A 24,214-nucleotide genomic window follows, 5' to 3' on the forward strand; every position below is an offset into this window, starting at 1 on the left:
ATCTTTCAAGGATACAAAACAAGAAGTTTCATAAATTTATTTAATTAAAACAAAAATTCCTGTGTTATATAATGAGACAGCAGTATATTGCAACACTCACAGTAATTTTACTTTAAGTAAAATTCATAAATAATTGCTTTGATTAAATGATAATTTTTAATTTTACTTTTACAAATACACAACAAATTAGCAATGAACTGCAATTAACAGAAAGAAGGCCAAAGAGTCTGACAAGAAGAGAGTGATCATCTGAAAAGTGAAGGCACCGGGCCTATGGGATACAACATGTATTTTCACTGCACTTTAGACACAGCTGAATACTGTTTTGCAGTCACATGTAACTGTCAGCTGTATATGTATCCTAGAAAAGTTTAGCTCTTTATGTCAGTGTAAGGCAGTGTCAATATTTAGTGTGCTGATGAGAAGTATATCAATATATGAAAACCAGATTCCACTGAAGTCATCCAAATCTGTGCTTCCCTGAAGCATGTTTGACTTGAGTAGAGCTGCATTTAATTACAGACATTTAATGAGAAGCTAGCAAAAATTAAATGTAGCTTTGTTAGTCTTTGGTAGCTGAAGCCTTGAAAGAATATAAATATTTGGGATTTCAAGAATAGTTTGCAACAAGCAAGAGCAAAATCTTTTGTATATATTAGTCCACATATAATGTAAATATCCCCACATTCAAACACATATGGTGTCAAATAATGTAATAACTATATTAACTATAACAAATATAATTAATTTAATATAATGTAATGTAATGTAATGTAATATAAGTAATATAAGTAATATAAGTAATATAAGTAATATAAGTAATATAAGTAATATAATATAATATAATATAATATAATATAATATAATATAATGTAATATACCTTGTTTGTAGAACTCAAATATTCATTTGTTTTTGAATCACCCTCAAACTTTTATGGAAAGATACAATAACAATCAACGAAAATAAGACCAGTCAAACCATCAACATTCTGGCGTTCACAGAATAAATCTTTTACACGTGTAATAGAGTCTTTGTGGGGTTTTTGAATATTAAAGCTGGAAAGCATTACTTTATATTCTATATTTTTTTTCAGTAAACTCCTTGGGGAAATACTTAGATTTCCTTGTGCTTGCTTCAGTTATACCATTAATAACTTTGGTTTATATGGCCCCTTTGATCACAGATTCAAGTCCTGTCAGGGCTGACTCATATCGCAGATGAACTGAGGATAAACAACTTGCTATTCAGTTTTCATAGGAGGTACTGGGAGTCCTGTTCACCTTGCCTTGACACTCAAGATTCTGTGCCAGTCAGTGTGAAAGCTGCATTTTTGTGTAACTGTAATTCTGAAGCCTAGAAAATGGTAGACTTATCTTTATGTGATACTGATTTTAATGCACTTTTCTGGCTTGTTTTTTATTTCCTCCTTTCTATTGCTCAGTCTTTCTCAGGAATCTGCTTCCAACTCATCTCTACTGTATTTCTTTGGGGACAAACCCAAACAACCCCACAAATTTATTAATTTAATTTCATGATGATCTAGTTGCTAGAGGATCACTGTAAGTACAGAGATAGCAGTTTATCCTGGAAGTGTCTTTAAGCTACCAGTATCTCTCTCAGATCACCCTCTTCTCTGGATGCTGTGCAAAGTACTGCTCTTTAAGGTGGAAACTTTCAACTTCAGCATGGTAGCCTTTCAGTTATAAAGTCTATATATTCTGAGAATTTCTTCCTTATTGTTTGGGAATTAAGTCTTTCATTCTTACAGTTTTCTCTATTTTAGGCAATAACACTGAACATGAAAAATCTTGGAATTATAGGTGTAGTAAAAGAGAGACATTTCATGGCTGGTATGGCAGAAAAGTTGGAAAGAAAAACACCATGTTTCAGAGGCTTGATTTAGTCTGAAAAATCCAGAAATGTATCCTTGTATAGATGCCTTAGATACAAGTAATTTTCCTGTCCTACTAAAGAAACTTCTCAGAAGTCTTTCAGAGTTTCTTTCTCATTTATAATCTGTTGCACCCCCTTATTTACAGTTCCATTATTTTAATTCACCTTTCAAGCAGAAGTTCAATTGCAAATATATATTCCAGATGCATCTTGTTGACCTTTCCAAGACTCATGAATAGTTGGTGCTGTCAGTCAGTTATACTTTGATGATAAAGCCAGCCAATCAGTCCCACAAAATGATACCAGGACAGGGGAACTCAACCAGGCAGGGTCATGCAAAACCTTCCTAGAGAGTTTTTGGGTCTCACTGTTAGAAATGGGAACTTCAGTAAAGAAATCATGCTTCTGTCAACATACAATATGAGAGTCCAATTTTTGCTCTTTTTTTTTTAATAAGTGGTTTGTAGAGGCCACCTACCTCAGTACCAGGTGCACATTTATAACGCTTATCTTCTTGGAAGCACTGAACCAAAGAACATAACAGTTGAGTTTTGGGTTTTTTTTCCCCTAGCATGACAATTTATGTTTGAACAAGTGTTTGATGCAAAGAGTTGCCTTATGATGTCTAAACCTATCAAAATAAATTAATAAAGAGGTTTCTGAGTTTGCAAAGACCATTCTTTAAGGAACTACACAGCATTTACGCAAGATTTATTGAAACTTTGGTTGGAATGACAGCTCAACATCCATTTCGAAGTAAGTTTAATTAAATTAGCATTCCATCACAGGATATTAGTTTCATGGTACATAGAGAAGTTATAGGCTGATATGTGCATATATTGAAATCCACAGGGGGAACAAAACATATAGAAAGAGGAGTAAGAAGCAGTAATAATCAAAATAACTTCTTTTTATAACTAACTAGCAAAACCAAGGCAAGCTAAAATAATTTTTATAAGTGGTTCCAGTGAAAAATATATCAACTTATTACTGAAAGATCAAAAATTTCCTTGCTATACTATTGTCTCTCCCTGACTCTAGGTTTACTTAGGTTATTAATTTCCTGGTAAAAATGAAAAAAATATCCAACCAAAAATCCAACAAAAAGACCCAGGAGATACACCAATATAAAGTTTTCAGGAAAACAAGATACTTCTTACAATGACTTTCATTTTTTTTTTTTAGTGAAGAGGAATGATGTTAAAAAGTGTTTAATGTATTGCATAATGATTTCAAAGTCTTAAGGTGGTATTTGTCTCACTAAGTATAGAGTTTAGATGCGTCTATCCGAACTTTTCTTGTAGGTCTTACTTCATAGTCAATAAAATCTGGTTGATACAGTCAGTGGAGTCTCAGGCATGATTCACCTCATTGTAAAGAAGACATTAAAATTGTTCAGAATAGCTGCTTCAGAAAAAGTGTTCCTCTCCTTTTATTCACTGTTAAGAGACATTATGTGACTAAACTGGTTTGGTGACATCTGTGAGATTTGTTTTCTAGGATGGGGCTTAGACATCTGGATTTATCCCAGCAATTAGTATTGCTTGTTTCCTTTTTTTTGTGCCTCTATGTTCTTATTTGTGAAAAAGTATTTCTCATACTGACATTTATTAAAATCTCTAGGACAGATGGATGCTATAGAAGTATACAGTGCTATAGAATAGCTATTTCATGGATATCTGACTTTTTACTGATGAAAGATGCATTTGGTTTTAAAAGAAAAAAGTTCTCAGATTAAAAGATTTAATATTAGAAGATTACAGGAAACTGAAGTAATCAACAGGCTTATTTTCCCATATAGAAGAAATGGAAATGTTAATTCCAGCTCTTTAGTTTCCTCCTCAAAAGTTGATATTCACTCCCCTCCTACCTTTTTTCACCCTTTCTGTCTATGTCCCTATAAATCATGCTCACTCCAAAACATAAAGTTTTAATGGCCTCAGTGAAAGCAATTTTATCTCATTGTGAAGTATATAATTTAACACAAGATTCCCATGAAGCGATAGTTGCTGTCTGTGCAAGATTTTGGTAGCCAGGGTGGCTGCAGGGTGGCTTCTGAGAGAAAAACCATGTGCTGCCCTGTGCTGGACACAGCTGGTTCCAGCTGGCTCCACAACAGACCCACTGCAGGATGTAGCTGAGCCCATCAACCAAGTTGGTGGCATTGTGGCATCTCTGAACCAGTTGGAGGAGTTTATGGTGCTTCTGTGAAAACATACTTAAGGAAGAGTAGAAAATGCCAAGAGAGCAGAACAAGAGGCTAGAGCAGTAGGTGGTGCTCCATGGCAGAGCAGGTTCACCCCCAAAGTGACTGCAGCACCTGGGTAACTCATGCTGAAGCAGAGAAAAAGAGCAAGAAGGAAGGAGCAAGGGAAGAAAAGAGTAAGGAACAAGGAGAAGCAGAAGGAAACTGCTGTGCCCTGAACCCAACCTCCTGTGCTGCTTGTCGCCTCACCTAAGGGACAGTGTAATCTTTTTGATAACAAGGAGAGTAGAGACTGGGAAAGGGAGATGACGGTGTTTGAAGTTAAGTCTAGAAAGGGAGGAAAGGTGTTTTCCCTAAGTGTTTAAATGTTTGTCTTTGTTTCCCGATATCTGAATTAGTAATTAAATGTTTTAAATTAAGTTAAATTCCCCAAGTCAAATCCGTTTTTGCCCATGAAAGTAACTGGAGAATGGATTCCTTGTCTTTATTTTGACCCATGAGTTCTCTTGCTCTTGCTTTTCATATTTTCTCCCCTGTCCTTCTGGGCAGAGTGGAGGCCAGAGAGAAGGAGAGTGAGTGGCTGTGTGGGTGCTTGCTGCTAGCCATGGCCAATTCACTACAAGAGCACACTTAAATTAATCAAAACATGAGAATCATTCACATCTTTTGGAAATACAGCTGTCAGAAGTAGCTAGCCTTGCAACTCAAGAAAGCCTGGGCTGAAATAGAGCCATAGATATTCTTACAGTCAAGAAATGACCTGATCAGATTGAAAACTAATTACAAATCAGAATATATCAAGAGAGAGAATATAAAATATGAAGGGTTTTTTGTTGTTTTCTTTCTTTCTCAGAATAGGCCCCAGAGCTTGCATTTTAGATAGCAGATCATCTGCTTGGTCAATCACACACAACAAACAGACTATTTGTGTCTATTTGTGTTCATTGACTACTATCAAAACATATCATTTAATATTTTAAAATAACTGTTCTTTTCTGTAAATACAGAGGCTTATTTTGCACTGACCTAAGTACCCTAGCTTATTGTCTTTGTTTCTTGCTCTCTCTGCTATTAGAACAGACTGGTTTATGAATAAAATCAGTTCCTTTCTCACACTGAAGCTATTGGCATCCAGACCAGCAGTCTACTTCATCAATGTGTGTTTACTATAAGAAAGAAGATAAATGAGCATTCTAAATTGTAGCAACAGATAATATTTGTGCCTGTGATCATTAAGTACTCTATTATGAAATTGCTGAAAGAAATTACCACACCCCTATTAAACAACTTACTATTACAGCAGAATTTTTGAATTTATAAAGCTTGTCAATTGATACAGGTCAAAGTTTGTCCTAGTTTGGGAGCCATTAAAAAGTATATGGAGGTTTTGAATTGATCTGTGACAGCAGGATCAGACTCTCCATTACCCAGAATAGCTTCAAAGTATGATAGAATCATAGAATGGTTTGTGTTGCAAGGGACCTTAAAGATCATCTAGTTCCAACCCCTCTGCCATGGGCAGGGACACCTTCCACTCCATTTTAAAAATGTTTGGACACCGACTGGTCTACATTATGAACTGGTCAAATCTAGTATTTCTACAGGAAAGTGAAACAGGCAGCTGCTGATGCTTACATTTTGGGAATGTGCAACATGACAAGACAACCTAATAAATTCTCAGTATTCTTAGAATACCTCAGATATATGCAATAGCTTTGTCACGGTGTGAAAATGTTCCAGTTCTCATTTCTACTTCTTCTTTACACTTACTGAAAATCTTCAGCTATTTTTTTACCATCCTGAGAAAGAATAATCCTATTTATGTGTTGAAAAATTGAAGTGAACAATAATGGAGACCTTATTGCTTTTTTTCACATTGTTTGCACTACATTTAACCTAAAGATGAGGGTACTGAAGGGAGAAATAGGAGCTAAGATATTAAAAACATGGAAACATTCAAGGTCAGGCTGGATGGGTCTTTGAGCAACCTGATCTAATTGAAGATATCCCTGCTCATTGCAGGGGGGTTGGACTAGATGACCTTTAAAGGTCCCTTCCAACCCAACAATGCTATGATTCTATGAAAAACTAATAATAATCAAGCATAAAATGAATATAAGGTCACAAAACAGTTTACTGAACTAATGCTAAGAGTATGATGTACGGATACGACAAAGAGTAGGACATAAAAGTATGGTGTAAGAGTACATCCTGAACTGTATTTAAGAGAAACAGTGATCCATTTGCCCATGTCTAAAGCATGACTTAAGTGCCCAAGCTCCTGAAGGAATTTTAAATTTTAAAACCCTGTCTGAGAGGAATAAAAAAATGCATCTTTTGGTGAGCTGTGAAAGTTGATGTGAGAGGGGTCTGACAAATCCTTTCTTGGGCACTTACCATTGTTTGCTAGGGATCTATCAGGTATTACCAGGGTGGCTGCTGTGAATTTCAGATTTCATTCAATATAAATGGAAAGGAAGTGCATAATTCAATGTTGGTTATTTCATTATCTAGTAGTCATGTAACGTTTTAGGCCTTATATTGTTCAGTGGCTTAGTGTTTATATAGTTTTTTAAATGGGGGTCCAACGCCTGTGCAACAGTGAGAGCTCACACTCAAGGCTTACAGTGACATCATGTTATATTATTGTTCAGCTGCAGTGAAAAATAAGGGCATTTATTTGGCTGTTTAGAAACATGGAAGAAAATTATTCTGCTTTGAAGTAATGTGGTGTATTGGGTTTGCATGGCAAGGTTTTGGTAGCAGGGGGCAGGGCCACAGGGATGGCTTCTTTTAGAAGATGCCAGAAGCTGTCTGCATGTCTCATAGAGCCACTGGCCAGGGCCGAGCCAATCAGCAATGGTGGTAGTGCATCTGTGATAACATATTTAGGAAGGGGATCAACTTCCAGATCTGAAAATGTGACAATGAACCACTATAATTAGACATATAAATATGTAGAAAGTTTAGCATCTTCATTTCTTGGCTGTGATAGAAGTTTGGGACTACAGTGCTTTAAAAAATAATTATTTTTTCAGTCAAATGAGTAAAAAATGGGATTCTAATTAGAGGGTTAAGATACATCGATTGGGTTTTTTTAATATTTCAAGTTCTTGGTACTGCCACTAACAATATGTATAGTAGAAAAGTGTTTTTCATTCTTGACGTTGTTTTGTATGTTTTCCTTTTGCTATTGTACCTTTCTAAAATAAGGAATAATGGAGAAGAAAAAGAAAAATGTAGTAGCAGTCATTGGAAAAGCAGGAAAATGCCTTGATTTTTACTGTATTTTTCCTATGCCGTTGAATGGCATAAAATATAAAAAAAGGGAGAAAGGAAGAAAGAGAAACTAGCATTTTCATGAAAAGCTAAACTACTTCATTAAAGATTTTTTATTATAAGGTTTTTCATAAATGACTGGTTTTATCTACATTTTAAATTGAATCAGATTCTTCATCAGTGCTAGTATTAGCAAATTCTAGCCTACACTAAAAGTAATGCTTTCCTAAAGAAAATAAAAGTTGACACTAGTAATATTTGTGGGTTAATATCAAAGAAATTACTTTCAACTCACTCATACACACTTTGCAAACAATATTAGCAGTTTCAACTCTGGAATAAAGAAACTATAAATTGCACTGAAGCCAAAGACCACCACCTCCACCACCACCCCCCAACATTTTGATGACTAGAAACTAGTAATATATTAGAAAAAGGTGTCTTGGTCAATGGCAGAGCCAATTATCTTCTCTTTCGGAAAGAAGATTGGAAGCCCGGGCAAGGTAAGAGAAAGATGCCCGAAACTTTTGTAGAGGGTTTGGATAAAGTTGTTTGTTCTTGAATCAGAATTGCTGTCTGTATTGAGGAGCAAACGTGCTCTGTAGTGTACCTGCTTTTCCAGTCATCCAGAATGGAATATGTTGTAGTTCCTTCTCTGAGTGCCCAAGTTTCATTCCAAAGGAAACCTTACTATACAGAGACATAATGCATACCTAGGTGTCTTTCTGGCATGCATCTGGGATGCTTCCAGATTATATAGTTATAGATCCAAGATTGTACAGCACACCTGCCCTGTGGTGTTGTTGTGGTCACTATTTATTAATTTAAAGCAGTTTGGATCAGGTTAGATTTTAACTCTCATTTATTTTTTGCTCCTAAATAGTTTTATCATGAATTTCAGAAGTAGTGGGTAATGAACAACATTGTTTGATTTCGTTTTCAGTGTTAAATAGCTTAATGATACTTTCCTTCTCCTGTCTTTCCTCTCAGTTCAGGCACTGAACAAGATTCTGCAGATTCCTGAAGCACCAAGAAAATACAGCGATCTCTAAAAAAGACTTAGAAAAAAAAGGAAGCTAAAATAGGAAGAACATTGAAAGTGCCTCAGAAAAAAAAACAAAACCAAAAAAACCCATCACATCATAATTGTCATGCATGGGCATGGGGCTGGAGCAACACTTCCCATGTATTCATATTCTGTAGTTTGTTAATAGAGACTACTCTATGGTTGGTCACATATATTTCAGTTGTACTCAACTAACATTACAATTATGCCTCAATATTTTTTTTGATGACTGGCTTCATTAAAAAGAAAAATGTGGGGAAATAATGATTTCTGGGTTGTTTATATTTGCTTGTAATGTTGGTTTGCATGTCATGAAATTGCTAGATAGGATTTATATGAAAGAAGTGTTAGATTTGTCTCTGTATTACGCAGTAAACACGCCAGTGAAAATCAAGAAGGGATAAGACATCGATCTAGTTAATGTGACAGAAGCTAGACAGGATCCAAGGCATGGGAAAAGCAAGGACCCAGCAAGCAGAAGAAATAAAGGGAACAGAAAGGTAAATTTTGAGTGGATCCCAAACTGTTACTGAGCGTGTGACTGAGATCTGGCATTGTAACTTAAATATCAGCATTCGTCTGTTTAGACCAGTAGACAGATTAAAGGCAGCTGGCAAAGGCATAATGTGCCAGCTTTAATAGTGGCACAGAAATAGTGGCAATGAACTAGGAAAATGACTTTAGATCATCACCAATAATTTTAATTGATGAAGAAAAGTCAGCCAGTGGAAAAACCTAATTGGCAAACTAGTGAGTAAAAGTGATTTAATGTGTTCTATGGATCAGAAAATAAGACCTGGCATGGAGTATTGGCTATTAGTGCAGCTGTTGTGAAGATGATCTGCATTGGAAAATTGAACTGAAAAAAGCCACCAGTGAGCAGAAGCTTTGGGAAAGATACTGGCATTTAGCAGTATTTTCTGCAAGAAGTTTAGGATCCTTGTTTTCCTGAAGTTACCCCAAAGCACCCAGCAAATTATCATAAAGTCTCTGTAAGAGTCAATAAGAACATACAGTGATTTGTAAGGATTCAAATTATTAAACGAACAGCAAAATCAAGAAGGTGAGATCCATCCTGCCTGATAACTCAGTAGACATCTATGTTCTCCTGTTGTTTAAGGCACTAAGCAGATGAAATTATTGAAAAGGATTAATCATAGAGATGAATGAATATTGACGAGTTGAAAATGAATTTTATCATTTATTTTATAGAAATCAATGTCTAGCTGAAAATAAAAAAAAGGTCCATGCCACAAATTACCTGTGTATGTAGTATACCCATAAGACACTGAGAGGAGAATCTAAAGCAGCACCTTGAGATGTGACTGGAGGTGTGACCTTCCAGTGAGATGGAGGTAAATGCCTCCTAAATCTATTGATATCAGTAGCAGATGAAAATATTTATCCTTTTAAAGTGGGCAATGAACATATTGCACAATGAGGGATAGGACTCCTCTTACCTGCATTCTGATATGTGAAAATCAGATATCTAAATCCAAGCCTTCTTTCTTCCTTGCTGCGGAAGAGTACTGAGCATGTAGTGGATGTTTACCTCTAAGTTAGATGCCTAACTTTTATGTTAATAAAGTTAAGTGAGATTAATCCCACATTCTGTGTTAAAGTTTTGTATGGCTGAAGATATCCAGATATTTTTCATTGTTTGACAGCTTTTAGGGAGGGTGGTGAATTCACTGGGAATATTTGAGTAGTATTTTATTAGTGAAATGTGGTCTTATCTCTTCCACCTTGTAAGGTAAACCCTGATCGTGATAATTTAAAATATTAGACTACCCAAGACAAATCATAAATTAGGAAGTATCATTAGAGAGTTGGAACTTAATATTTTGTTGCTAAGGGATAGCTATCTGCAAACAATGTTGGAGATAGCTTAAAAAGAAACTTCATGTCTTTCAGCTATGATGATCACTTTATATTTTATGACTGAATTGATAAAACAGATGTGCTGTTTTGTGCAAAACAAGCCATGCTTAGCTGGCAGCTAAAACAATAAACAGACTGTGCATGTATGCAGAATGTCACTACACTATCTAATGTGTCAAGTTCAACACTGGGCAGAGCTCTTGGATGGAAGGGAAATGGATGGCTAATGACAAGCTTGGCATTTTAGCTGAGATTTAGAGAGCCCAGAACAAGAATCAGTTTATAAATGCCAAATCACTTACAGTACAAGACCAAATGTACAAGTTCGAGTCAAATATTTTTCCTCCTACTGCTGACTATGGGCTATAAACCTTTCCCCCCACTAGGACTGATGAATAAATATAGTGTTTAATGAGACAGATTATTCTAAAGAATTATCTAGGATGTGTGTTTTGCAAAAGGAAGTAGTTAAGGCCTGCATATTTTGAAATGGCTTACTGAATTTCAATTTAGCGATTCTAATATTTAATTGGGATGTTTATAAGTTTATTGACTTTCAGTACTTCACAGTTATATATTACAGATATAGCCGATTGATGATAAAAGCTAATTTCTGCCATCTTACATAAAATAGCATCTTATTTTAAGTCTAGTCCCACTGAAATCAGAAAGACATCCTGTGGAATAAGTGGCTGCCAATGGTGAATAAAGGTGGCAGGAGCTAACTCAGTATCTTTTTATTTGTTTATAACATCTGATTGGAGAGTGTACAGCCATTTACTACTGATTTTATATTCATCTGATCTGCTGTACCTGTGGTTGGCTATGAGGTAAGCCAAGTCACTGTTTGGCTTTAAAATCCTCTGTTAAAGCTGGCTTGATTTGATTGAATCTTGATTTATTTGAAAGATCATTGATTTTTCTTTACTGTGGAACTTTTGTTTTGTTTCCAAACTCTGCAGTGCTTTGAACTGGATTTCCTGTTAAAAAGCCCTTTTGTAAAATAAAGTTGTGGTAAAAAAAACATTGCATGGAGGTTACCTGGAGACTTCACAACATGACATTTTCTCTGTAAAAGTACTGTGTGAGAAGTAAACAGCAATACAAGAAGAAAAATGTCCTTTTAAAAAGCACAAGCCTGCTACACAAGATAAGTGGAGGGGATAATGAATGTTATAAACCCTGAAAATAACTGCTTATTTTAGAAAAGTTTATATGTCAGAGAGGAAAAAATTAAAAGAACAGAGTAATTTGTGTACAGAAAACTGTAGTTCTTCACCGAATTAAAAGGAAAACGAACTCAAATTTTATCACTTGACTTCTGTTCCTTTACAAAGAGGAACATTCTGGTATTGCTTTTCAGGCTACCAAGTGTCACGTATTGTCAGCTCATGTGGGATGTTACTTTGGTACATTGCAGATTTGTTGGATTCGACAGCTCATCAGTAGGTAATACTGAGTAAATAAAATTTATTTAGATTACCAGAATTCATTGGGTAAAAAACAGGAATAACAGTAGAAATTCAACTGGAACAAAAATATAGCTGTGAATGCCCAGAGGGTATGATTTATAGGATGAGAATGTTTGTCCAACTGCCTTTTGCATTCAGTTCTTAACGTCTCTCTTGTCAGTGCCAAGGGTTTTCAGTGGCGTGGGTACTTGTCTGCTAAGGATTGGAAAGCAATCCCAAATCCATTTCAAACACCAACGTCAGACACCAATGAATCAAATGTTCCAGCCTTTCATCAAACAAACCTCTTTAGGCTTATTCCAAAGTTTTTTCAGTCAATGACTTTGGAATTTGACCTCATAGACTAAGTACTAGTTAAGTCAATCAGTTGTTTTGTTTCGCTTTGTTTTGGTTTAATTTTGTTTTTCATTAAATAATGTCCTGTTTTCATGGGACAAGATTAATGCTGAACCATGATCCTATCAGATGTATTCAGTCTCTGTACACATGTATATAGAATTTCAAAAGCACACAAACTGAAAACCTCTGATTTTGTGGGTCCAGATAAAGGAAATTATGTAGCCGCACTTTCATCTCCACAGACAGTTTGTAAGTGCAAATAGAAGAGGCATTGTAAAAACCAAAATCTTGTAAACCTTGAATTCTTCGCTCAAAAGTGACCTCTTTAAAACTTATCCTGGAGTTCTTCTCCTTGCCATCAGAGAGAGAGGCTGCTGCTCATCTTTGGTTAGGTACTAAAATATCTGGAATAAGTTGGGACTGCCAGTTCTTCTCTGTTGACTATTCAGACTATAAACAGCTAGGTTAGATGTTTAATCTTAAGGAAGTTAAAACCCTGTCAGATCTACTGTTAATCAAATACATGTGTCAAAGAATAAGCTTTATGAAACTCTCCTTGTATTTTACATTTAATTTAAAGGCAAAGTTTTTAAGAGCACTTTTTTTTTTATTTTTCAGTGCATGAACATTTTCCTCAGCCAGATCACTGTGAACCTAGATTAAGATAAAAAAAAGCACACAGACCTGTGCTGCACCTATGGCAGAAGTGTCGGACCTGACTGAAAACAAAACTTCTTCCACAAAAAAGAAGGATAAAATAAGCAGGTGAACCCAACAACAGGGCTGATTAACAAGACATATGATAGGCAGCTGTGGGACTTAAAGGTCATCCCTAAACATGAAGCACATTTACCCTTTTAGCTACAGTGCTGTGATCTTGTTCAGGCAACAAACCCTTGAGATTTCACTGTTACCCATCTATGTTGAGTTTCATTGCTAATTTGAATCCCTAGTGATTATGCTGTGTTATGATATCAATTGAAAGGTCAATGAATTCAGGAAATTACTTTCTTATAGTTTATATGACAGTCTTTTTGTGATTTTCCACAAAAATTGGATAGTTGATTACTTTCCATATTAGATAAGACAACAATCAGGCAATATAATGATAACATTCACAGAGAGAAATTATGTACTTGCTATGGGTTTTAAAAACATAAGATTAATGAATTAAAAAAAAAAACCCAGTCAAGGCTCCCCTGTAGAAAACATTAGCTCTATTTCATATACTGAATAAGGTAAATACAAAAAATCTAATATAAAATTTGGTTTAAAAGTTCCATGGTTCATAACGTGTTTTTCCTCTGCATTTTAAAAACTTTAAGAGGGTAAAATATGTATGCAAACAGATATGGAGAAATATATTAAAACAGTGTTTATAAATATTTGTTTAAATTCCAGATGGGTGTTTGCTTTAACTGTTTTCAAACTGCTTTTATTTGCAAATTGTAAATATTTACAGAAACAATTTTTTGCTTATAAGGATGCTTGGGGGAATACAATTTTTTCTGTAGATACTTACTCATATGAGAAGAAAGGCATTTGCATATGCCCATACGTATTTGTTATCTGCTGTTTGCTATTCTCTACTGTTCCCTTTACAGTCAACTATACCAAGAGCAGAAACAATACCATGTGATGGAGATGACTAATCACGTACAGCAAATTTTGTGTAGCTATGGGAAACAATCTACGAGCTGCAATTGTTCATATTTATTGTCCATTGAACAATTAAAAATAACAAATTTATAGAAATCTAAATAATGAAAAATCTATTAGCAGTCAATGGCAAAAATGGGCTATTTTTTTCCCTGATGATTTATTAATTTGAAGGAGCTTTCTGCAAAACAATTTGTTTCTTTTATATAGAGCTTTTCTGACTTGATCCTCTTAGAGCACTGGCTTTGGCAACACTATGAAAAATTGTGAAATTGTGAGTTCATATCATGTATTGTATGAAGGTGTAGTGTGAAATTAATTTTATATAGAAAGTGAGCATTCTGTGATTTACTATTCTAGTTCACTTTTGGAGGTTAAAACATATTTACATGTGAACAGGCCCACTCTTAAGCTACAGTTCTTTTCTCAGAATTCCCATATAAAATAATTTGTGTCACTTAAGAACTTGAACTTACAAGAAGCTAAGCTTTCAAGATAAGATCTAACTAAGCATTTAAAGTCTGTCCTTAATTTAAACATGAATAATCACTGATCATCATTTTGCTGGATGGAGCTGTGAAACCTTTCTCTTTCTTTTCTTTTCCTCATAGGAATATACTTTTTAAACTTGTCACAGCTTTTGTATGTGATATTAAGTTTGTGGTTCTGCTTTTTGATCACTGTTGTCAGTATAGCCCTGCATGATGTTTTCTGCTGCTGTTGTTCTTTATAATCTGTATGATATTGCACAGAAATTGAGCTAATAAAGCCTTTGTTTGTGGGTTTTTTTTCTGGTGTTTTTGTTCTCCATGCAAAATGGATGAATGGATATTCATCAGGAAGTGAAGAGAAACATAAAAACAAATGCCCCTCCCACAAGGCCCAAACAAACATACTATGAAAACAAGGAAGCGTTAAAAAAAAATTGTGTGAAATTACGACTCAATTGAATTAAATCTTTTTATTGATTTGGTTTGTCTCAGATGTAAGCCACTTATTTTCTTTGATCTGATCCATCCACTTATCTACTAAAACATTATTTGAGTTTAAAACTATTCAAATCTGCAACATTGCATATGCCCTACAAAGCTGAAGATATTTGGCAAGTCTGACTGTAACCCAATGTATTCCTCCTTCTAGTTCTTAAAATCCAATAGCAATGCCACCGAGAACTGAAGAGAGGGAGGAACACTCAAGAAAATACCGATTTTTAATGTATTTTGTCAACAAATAGATCTTGAAAATTGAAATGTAAGACGTACATCTCGATAGCAAGAATGAGACATGAATGAGGCACGTATGTAATAGGATAAATGAACATTCCAACACAAAGATCTAAGTATTTCTGTCTCATTATCAGTTCTCAGTGCAGACTTTAGTTTCTCAGTAGGCTAATAAAGTCCTTTGAGGAGAAAAGAGGATTTTGCAAAGGTGGTGTACACATTCATTCCTCCAGCATATGTATTCAAGAGCCAATACAAGTCATACACTTCTAGACAAAAATATATCACTAAAAGAACTAAGATTTTTGACTGCCATGCATTAAACATTTCTAAACTAATTTTATACGTTTTATGTTAGAAAAAATCAATATTAATTATAATAATCCACTAAAAATGCCCATCACTTGAAAGTGTCAAATATTTGTAATACATATTTAAAAAATCAAAATAAATTTGTTTTACAGTGGTGATTCACTTCAGTTGAAATTTATTCCAGGTGAACTTCCTGTTGAAGTGTGCAATTTGAATTGCAAACAAATGCTGCAACAGCACAACTTTTATAAATATTTCTCTCCCAGAAGAGACATTGCTAGTACCCAATACATGCTTTCCTCCACCCATTGAAGGTTACCAGACCTGTGCATTGTCAACGCTAAAGAGAAAAATAAGTATAAAAGTAATAAATGATATAGCTGTGCCAAAACATATCTGTCATTTTTGAAAGGCTAGTCCAGAAGTTTTCAAAAACTTTGGAAGAAGGGAGGAAGGACTCAAACACAGCTACTAGTGTACCTAGCAGTTAAGCCAAGCATTCATTTGCGATTCTTTTGCAAAGTGAAAGGATGTGGCAGTTTTAAGAAGAAACATTCTTTGTGTTCTTGTCTATAAATGTCACTAATGAAGCAAGAATACTGAATTCTGTGGTTGTGCAAGGTAGAGAACATCAAAGCAAAGTGATTTCCTTGAAATTTCCTAGTGTTAGCTGGATGTTTTGAGTGACCTTGAGACTAAAATCATACTCATTTCCAGTACATGATGATCACGAGATACAGAAAGCACATTTTTTTCTAAGCTGGACAATACAAATTCTTCATCAGCTCTCCTTAAGAAGGTAAAAAATAAGCAGAGATGTCTGTCTACTTCAGAGAAATTATGATCACTGAATACACACAAATCTATTTGACCTGCAATGAGCCTCGTCAAACAAATTAACCATCCATCTGTCAGTCTTCTCTGACCCTTGTTTTCACTATTGCTTTCATGGAGTAGCTGTGTTTTCTGCAGGCAGAATTCTTCGCCCTCAGACCAAACAGCCATATAATGACTCATGTTTTCAGAGTTCTTGGCATCCAGAACATTTGGGGTGCTAGAATGTGACAAAATAAAAGTACTAGAAATTTCTTAAGAGACAAAATGATACTGCTTTTTGTCTAGAATATGGAACAGTTCAGCTTTAGTAACAGAGAATTTTTAAAAAATTCTGTCATGCAATATTTTGTAATATCTTGTAAATTTGTCATGATGGCATTTAAGTTTATAAATAGGTCTTAATCTGACATTTGTTTTATCACAAACGATTCTTATATAACCCCTGAACCTGAACACATAGGTTTGGTTATAGCTTTTAGTATCTGGAATCCTCCATGATTATTGTTAGAATAGTACCCTGAAGGGCTCTTATGAAAAAGTTAAGCACTTCAGTAGAAGCTATACCCTTAGTCTTGACTTCCAGACATAACCATTTTATTGAAACTAAGAGACTTACTTACTTTTTATCTTTTTTTTTTTTAACTGCCACTTTGCTTAGTCAATTTTTATTTGGTGGTTGAATATTGAAATGAGTCAATGGCTTTCACTTTGATAAATTATCTCATTATGAGTATATAGCTGTATCATCTGGCATAAGCAAAAAGTGATGGTAAACAATATGAATACTCAGAAAGTATTTGCATTGTGAAATCCAGTTTTTGGAAAACAATATCTATTCTGCCAAAGACAACATTGCAGGGACAGACCAAAAATTTAGAAGAAAAAACCTGTTCTGAACATAAAGGAATCATCTCTGAGTACTGACATTTCTTTCACAGTTGTTCATACTGGATCATAATCTGAAACTCAAACCCCTAATATTTCTTGCAAGGTCCTGTCACAGGTGAAAAAAACAGCTTAAAAGGTGAATGCTAACATGGCAGATAATTGGGTGTATATGTGTCTGAAAATTTTGATAAAACTTGCACTGAACAAAAGTGGCATGTCTTGACTCCTCCAGTTGACAGTGACATGAGACAGAACTACCAGTCAGGAGGCTGATCACGTATTGTACTTCTGCATGCTGACTATTTAGATTTAGGAAGAAATTGTCTTTGAAAGAAGGTGGTGAAGATCCTGGCTGAAGGAAAGATCTGGGAAGTGGGAGAAGATCACAGAATCACACAGAATCACTATGGTTGGAAAAGACCTGCAAGATCATCAAGTCCAACCATCAACACCACCATGCCCATTAAACCTAATCTGCTTGGTTCTTAAACCCCAGGATCTATATTTACCTTGGGTTGCCACTTGTCCTCATCCATGGCAGATACTTAGAGTGTTGTTCATCTTATCTAACTAGACACCTACTTCATAGTTATTTTCTGTAGGTGGGATTCCTGTGTCCAAAATTCCCTGTTTCTCCCTGTTGACTATTCAAAACAAGAGGTTCATACATGTCTGATGGAAGACAGAGCAGTTACAGCCTTGGTGATATCATTGCTCATTCAAATATATGAAATTGCTGAGCTTTCTAGCATTGAAAATGCTCACAGGCTGAAAGATGAGGCATCTATCCCTTGGTGAAATTTATTAATTTTCAGCTGGAAAGAAAATGAAGAACCTTTCAGATACTTACTGCAGATAAGAGTTTTCTGAAAAATCAGTGCCTGCCAGAAATGTTAAATAAGACATTTATTGTAATTTGAAATACTGTCAGATATATAATATCTGGACCTGGGGGTCACAGTGGACAACAAATTGACTATGATCCAGCAATGTATATAGGATCACATTTTTACTCATTCACAGCTTTCACTGAAGCTCGGGAACTAACTGCTGCATGAAGAACCACTTCTTGTTTGTAAGAGGGGGAAAATTATGCCTCTTGGATCTGGTCCAAAAATGCTCATGAAATTAATAGTATTTTTTTAATTTATTTTGGTGGATTAACATTAGACTCTTAAGCAGTGCAGATTTTAATTCGGTGTCCTGTTTGGTTCAGGAAGTAATTTTATACTGGAGCATCTAAATGACAATTTAGACTTGATTTAGGGTTTCAGAGAAGTAATGATTGGCTCTCAAGGCTCACAGCTTTAACATTTCTCCTGTCTTGTTTCATTCCAATCAGTTATGCGGGTTAGCTAACATTAAAATTGCTCACTACTAGAATGTTCTTGGAAAATTCAAAGAGAAAGAAAAGCTAACACGTTGACAAGAAATGGTGCTGTTGACTCAGTAAGTGGCACTCGAATCTCTGGGTGAGCACTAAGAGATCAGGATTTTGAAAGGAACTCATACATAATATGACATTTCTTTGGGGATTTTTGCCATTTATTACAATGAAACAAGACTGTAATCATTGATAATGTCCTAAATGCATAAAGAAGGATGAATTAAGGGCTTGATACTAATTATATATGAGATGTTTCAGAAGACTACCCTTTAAATGCTGAATAAGTGAGAGTAAATGACACACAGTATTGCTTTCCTCTAACTCCTATAGTAATCCCACTTGACCAATTGTGCTCAGAGTCTAGAATAAGGCCCTATGATATTATCACAGAGCCAGTTATGTTCTGAAGGAACTAGGACACCAAGTTAATTAGGACCCAAAGTAAGTTGCCTACCTTTCTCTGAGAAGAATCTGGTCCCGATTGCCTTATTTATGGTGACACTGTACACTATGAAAGTCCCTACACCCTACCTCAAGTAGGGTGCAATTCAGTGTAATTTAATAGGGTTTAATGCCATATTTCAGTAAAGTCATACATAAAATATGAATAGTATACTTACTTCTTACACTTCTTCTCTTGGCTATTTTGGCCAGTGTTTACCATCTTAATGTTAGAAATGGAAAATAATTTTCTCTTTGCTTATCTGGCCTATTTTGGGGATCACTCACAAATACAAATATTCTGTGTGTACTTTCTTCATCTATGGTTGAAAGGGCATCATAAATAATAGAAAAGGCAGTCAGAGATTTTATTTAGTGTTTTGGTTTCTTTAAGCTGAAAGTTAAGTTGCTTGATAATTGAAAACTGCACATGCTGAGGATTAACACTGGCATAGTAATATTTCCGTTTACTGAATGTGTGTGGCCAGCTCCATGTTATTGTGACTACAGTGTAATAACAAAACGTGTTCGGTGCATCTGGATGATCTAGATGATAGACCTTAAATTTGAAGCACAGTGCAAAAATTTCTCCTAAATGAATCAAAAGTGTTTGATTACTTGTTTTTAAATAACTAGATCTGTCATGCATCAGTTCCATTAGCTTGCAGAACCTTTGAAATAGATCACAAATACCTTCGACATATCTTTGTATTATCACTACTATAAAGAGGAACTCCCTTCTAAAGCTGATAAAATCAATATGCCCTACTTCCTGTGCTCCAGTATGATCCTTACAACTTTTCTACATGTCAGAAGTACTGCCTGGCTGTTAGTGGACATTGAAAGAACCCACTTTTTCCTGAACTCTAGTTTTTTGTCCAGTTACTGCAGGTTCTGTAGAGCCCCAATATGGCCCTTTGGATACAGTGGAGCAATTTGCAAGGAAACAGGGTATTTGTTTCACAGGTCCTGCCGTATGTATAGGGATGAAACAGGTTACATATAAAATTATTTGGAAATAGTAGAATATGCTTACACCCTGAAGAAAAATTACAAGAGAAAAAAGAAGCAGAAATTTGTGGTTAGTTATGCTGATATAGATTGTTTTTTCTTCTCTGAGCTAGAGTTTCCCTCTACTAACTTTTGATAGAAGTTGCTTTACTGTGCTAAGATAGCTGTTGATTATTCTAATTCTCTACCACCATCCCAGAAGAGAGGAAGAACACAGACAAAAAGTTATGACTGTTTTCATAGTCCTTAAATTTTCCTACTACCTGATTATAAAGAATTCCTTCCATACCCAAGGACAAATACAGGCTGGGTGGAGAATGGATTGAGAGCAGCCCTGAGGAGAAGGACTTGGGGGTGTTGGTTGATGAGAAGCTCAACATGAGCTAGCAGCATGCGCTTGCAGCTCAGAAAGCCAACCGTATCCTGGGCTGCATCAAAAGAAGCATGACCAGCAAGTTGAGGGAGGTGATTCTCCCCCTCTACTCTGCTCTCGTGAGACCCCACTGGGAGTACTGCATTCAGCTCTGGGGCCCCAACATAAGAAGGACGTGGACCTGTTGGAGTGAGTCCAGAGGAGGGCCACGAAGATGATCAGAGGGATGGAGCACCTCTGCTACGATAACAGGCTGAGAGAGTTGGGGTTGTTCAGCCTGGAGAAGGGAAGGCTCCAAGGAGACCTTACAGAAGCCTTCCAGTACCTGAAGGGGGCCTAAAAGAAAGCTGGAGAGGGACTTTTCACACAAGGGCAGGTAGTGATAGGACAGGGGGTAATGGCTTTAAACTGAAAGAGGGTAGATTTAGATTAGCGATAAGGAAGAAATTCTTCACTATGAGGGTGGTGAGGCACTGGAACAGGATGCCCAGAGAAGTTGTGGATGCCCCATCCCTGGAAGTGTTCAAGGACAGGTTGGATGGGGCTTTGAGCAACCTGATGTCTAATGGAAGGTGTCCCTGCTCATGGCAGGGGGGTTGGAACTAGATGAACTTTAAGGTCCCTTCCAACCCAAACAATTCTATGATTCTATCATGATTCTTGTAACAAAGTTCTGGGGAACCACCCAGTGTAGTAGTGAAACATCTTCCCTACTTTCTTTTTTCATGAACATACATATATACTATGCTTGGTTCTTTTCTAATTTGAGACAGTTTTCCTTTGTTATCTTGAAAAACACTATGTAATGGGAAGTGTTAAATTTGTATTCTTTTTGTTAGGGTCATTGCTATGCTTTTCCCGTAAGTACGATGTAAATAGAAGCCAGATTCCAGAGATTTTGAAACTAAGTATGGAAATTTTATTTTGAATAATATCCCCACAATCTCATTCTATGCCAGTTGTGAGCTTTATGGAGGATCCATCATGGAATATATTACAATGATACATCCCTCTCAAATAATTTGTAATTGATGATCATTCTATAGCCCCAGACATGCAATCTGATCAGACACACTAATAGCGTTTTAGTGTATAAGTGGGCTGAGATTCTAAAATCTCAATGGGGTATAAATAAGTACAGTAATAGTGATAGTTGCTAATATTAGCAGTAATCTAAGGCTATTAAAATATACTTATTTACTTAAAATATGCAAACCATATTGTCTTTGGTTACCACTTTCTTACAAAAGGAACTATAAATAATTTGTGATTTGTCCTTATTTCCTAAATAGAAGCACTCTCATTTTTCTTCAATTTCCATTAATAAACATTAAAAAAAAAAAAGCTGGTTTGCTTATGAAAAAAAAAAGTTCATATGTGTTGCTTTGCCCCAGGAGCAATTTTATCGTCTTCTGTTACATGTTGCTGCCAGAGATTAACCAGAATAGCTATCTGGTATGGAAGGGTCATAATCTCTCTGTGTATCATTCCAGTTTTAGGCCAGCATATGTCTATTTATTTAGATGAGAATCCTGTTAAGCTGTGTAAATTTGTGTAGATCCATGGCAGATCTAACAAATGTGTTTTTTTCAAAAAGGCAGGCAAACAGGGTTTTGTGATAACAGCTTCAGAGCCTTCAGCTATAGTTTATTGCAAAGTGTTTTCTTCTGGGGTAGCTTTGGCCTTAGACCTTCCAGACTGCAAGCACTTTCCTGAAAGAGACTGATTACAGGTTTACACCCTCTCAGTGGAGATTACAGTACATAGGAGCTTATATAGAGAGGTTATATGGACAGCTGAATACGTAACTAGCGTATTAAGTAAAGGAGGTATGTAGTCTTTCAGGATGAGACCCAGAGCCAATCTTCCCACAGAGCCAACATTTACCTTCTTTCCTGTCCTCTAACTCATGAAAAATCATTCCTCTGTGGAAATGGATTGTTTGAAATAGTCATCTCTCTTTCCCATAATTCCAATGTCTGTTGAATATTAATAGGGCAATTGAGTGTATATAAGCTGTGTGAGTTAAATGATTTCCATAGAGCTTGTAGATCTCTAATAAATAGTTTGGTGTAATACAAATCCAAAAACTTTTCAAATGTATAAAATACTTCTTTACAAGAGACAAAAATTACTAATCAACTCAGAATGAGCATCATATATTGTAAGGTTCATCAAAGAGACAGCAGCAAGTATAATATCCGCTCTTTAAAAGATTGAACTCTTTCGTGCAAAGATATTTTAATTAGAAAGTTACTAGGTTTGCTTTGTAAAATATCATTGCATAAGTTGAAAATTTACAAAATAAATTAGGAGTGTGATTAGGAAGAAAAATAGTGTAAAAATTCCATAAAAATAACTGGAAAGAAAAGCATTAGGTTTTGGGCTTTATCAAAGAAAATAAGCAGGAGCAATGTCAGAAGCTAGTGAATATGTAATACAATTCACTGTGAAGAGCAGAAAAGAAAAAAATAGGAACCCAAAGTGAAATGCACATCAGCTAACTCTAGACATTTGTGTTGCAGTATCTGCATTTGCATTGCTCATCTTGCCTCCTTTTATAGTCAATAGAAAAAAATAGGTATTCCAGGATGCCATTAATCTCAACCAACACATCTGTTTAACGATTCAATCGTTGAAGTTGGTTAGATATGTCCAGGAACATATGATATAGTTCACTTGAGTAAGGCAACCATCTTGCTCTATTCACTGTGTAGAAAACCAATTGGGGATGCTTAAAATCTATGTCCACGTGAGTGGGGACTCAGTCTACATAAATGAGACATCCAGCTATCTAGACTGATAGAGCAGGGAGCCAAAAAGAAGTGACAGGTACCTAGTATCAGCTTTGCACAGCTTTTTTCTGAAGTCTGGTACTAAACAGAGTAAGTCAAATTTCCAAAAGGTGATGGTAGGAATATGTGATACCTTTGCAGTTAGAAATAGGTTTCTGTGTATAGGGGCAGGATTCATTTCCACAGAAAAATGACTCACAGCTAAGAGAATCCAAATCTACATGGAACTGAACGGGGATGCCCTGCTGTAGCTTCAGTTGCAGCAGTTGCCAGTAGGTATAGCACAGTTAATACAAAACAGTACTAGACATCTTTATTTGGCCAGTTCTATTCTCTGTGTGAGTGAGTCCCCATGGGTGACAAAACTGCAGGTTTTAGTTGCCTACTATAGGCATCTAGTGTCATTTTAGCACTGCTGAGCATCCTATTTAGCCTATAGTTGCTGATATGAATGAATGAAGGTTTTCTGTAGGTTCCTTGTGACATCTACCAGCACCAGATGAATGTGTTGCGTGGCATCAGATACCCATATTTGTCAACTGAATCCCAATACAGATGTTTAAGTTCCTATTGGCAGGACTGTTAATGTAGGCATCAATTCATTAGTCCATACATAGTTTTCTAGGGCCAATGGACATGTCCTTGGGTATCCTACCTCGCCTCTATCTGTCATGCTAGAATGGTATTGGTCTTTTGCAAGCTGTATCTCATATCTACCAGAAACTTGTGTGGCTGCCTTGGATACTGTGAGGATGACTGAAGTGCTCTGTGTCAGTACCCAGAGCACCTGAGTGTGAGCAACTGAATCAAGCTCTGAGGAACTGCATTAATCATAAGGAAAGCTTGGATTCCCAGTTAGGGGTGTTTGTTACCTGGCACAGAATCCTGCCTGAGTACTGTGACTCAGCTGTCCAGACACAGGGATCTAGTGGCACCTAAGAGGACCCCAAATGCCTGAGACATCTGTATGGAGCTAACAGATACAGCAGAGTACTTATTCATAATCTATTGGAGTGGCAGCCAGAGGCTGGGCAGGATTTCCAAGCAAATCTCAAACAGAAAAAATTGCTATGTGTAAGCAACCACATTAAGCCTAAGAGCTCTACTGTGTATCTAATTTTCCATATTTCTATCACTCTTTTTTTCCTAGT

The sequence above is a fragment of the Gavia stellata genome, chromosome 1 (genome assembly GCF_030936135.1).
Source record: "Gavia stellata isolate bGavSte3 chromosome 1, bGavSte3.hap2, whole genome shotgun sequence".
Lineage (NCBI taxonomy): Eukaryota > Metazoa > Chordata > Aves > Gaviiformes > Gaviidae > Gavia > Gavia stellata.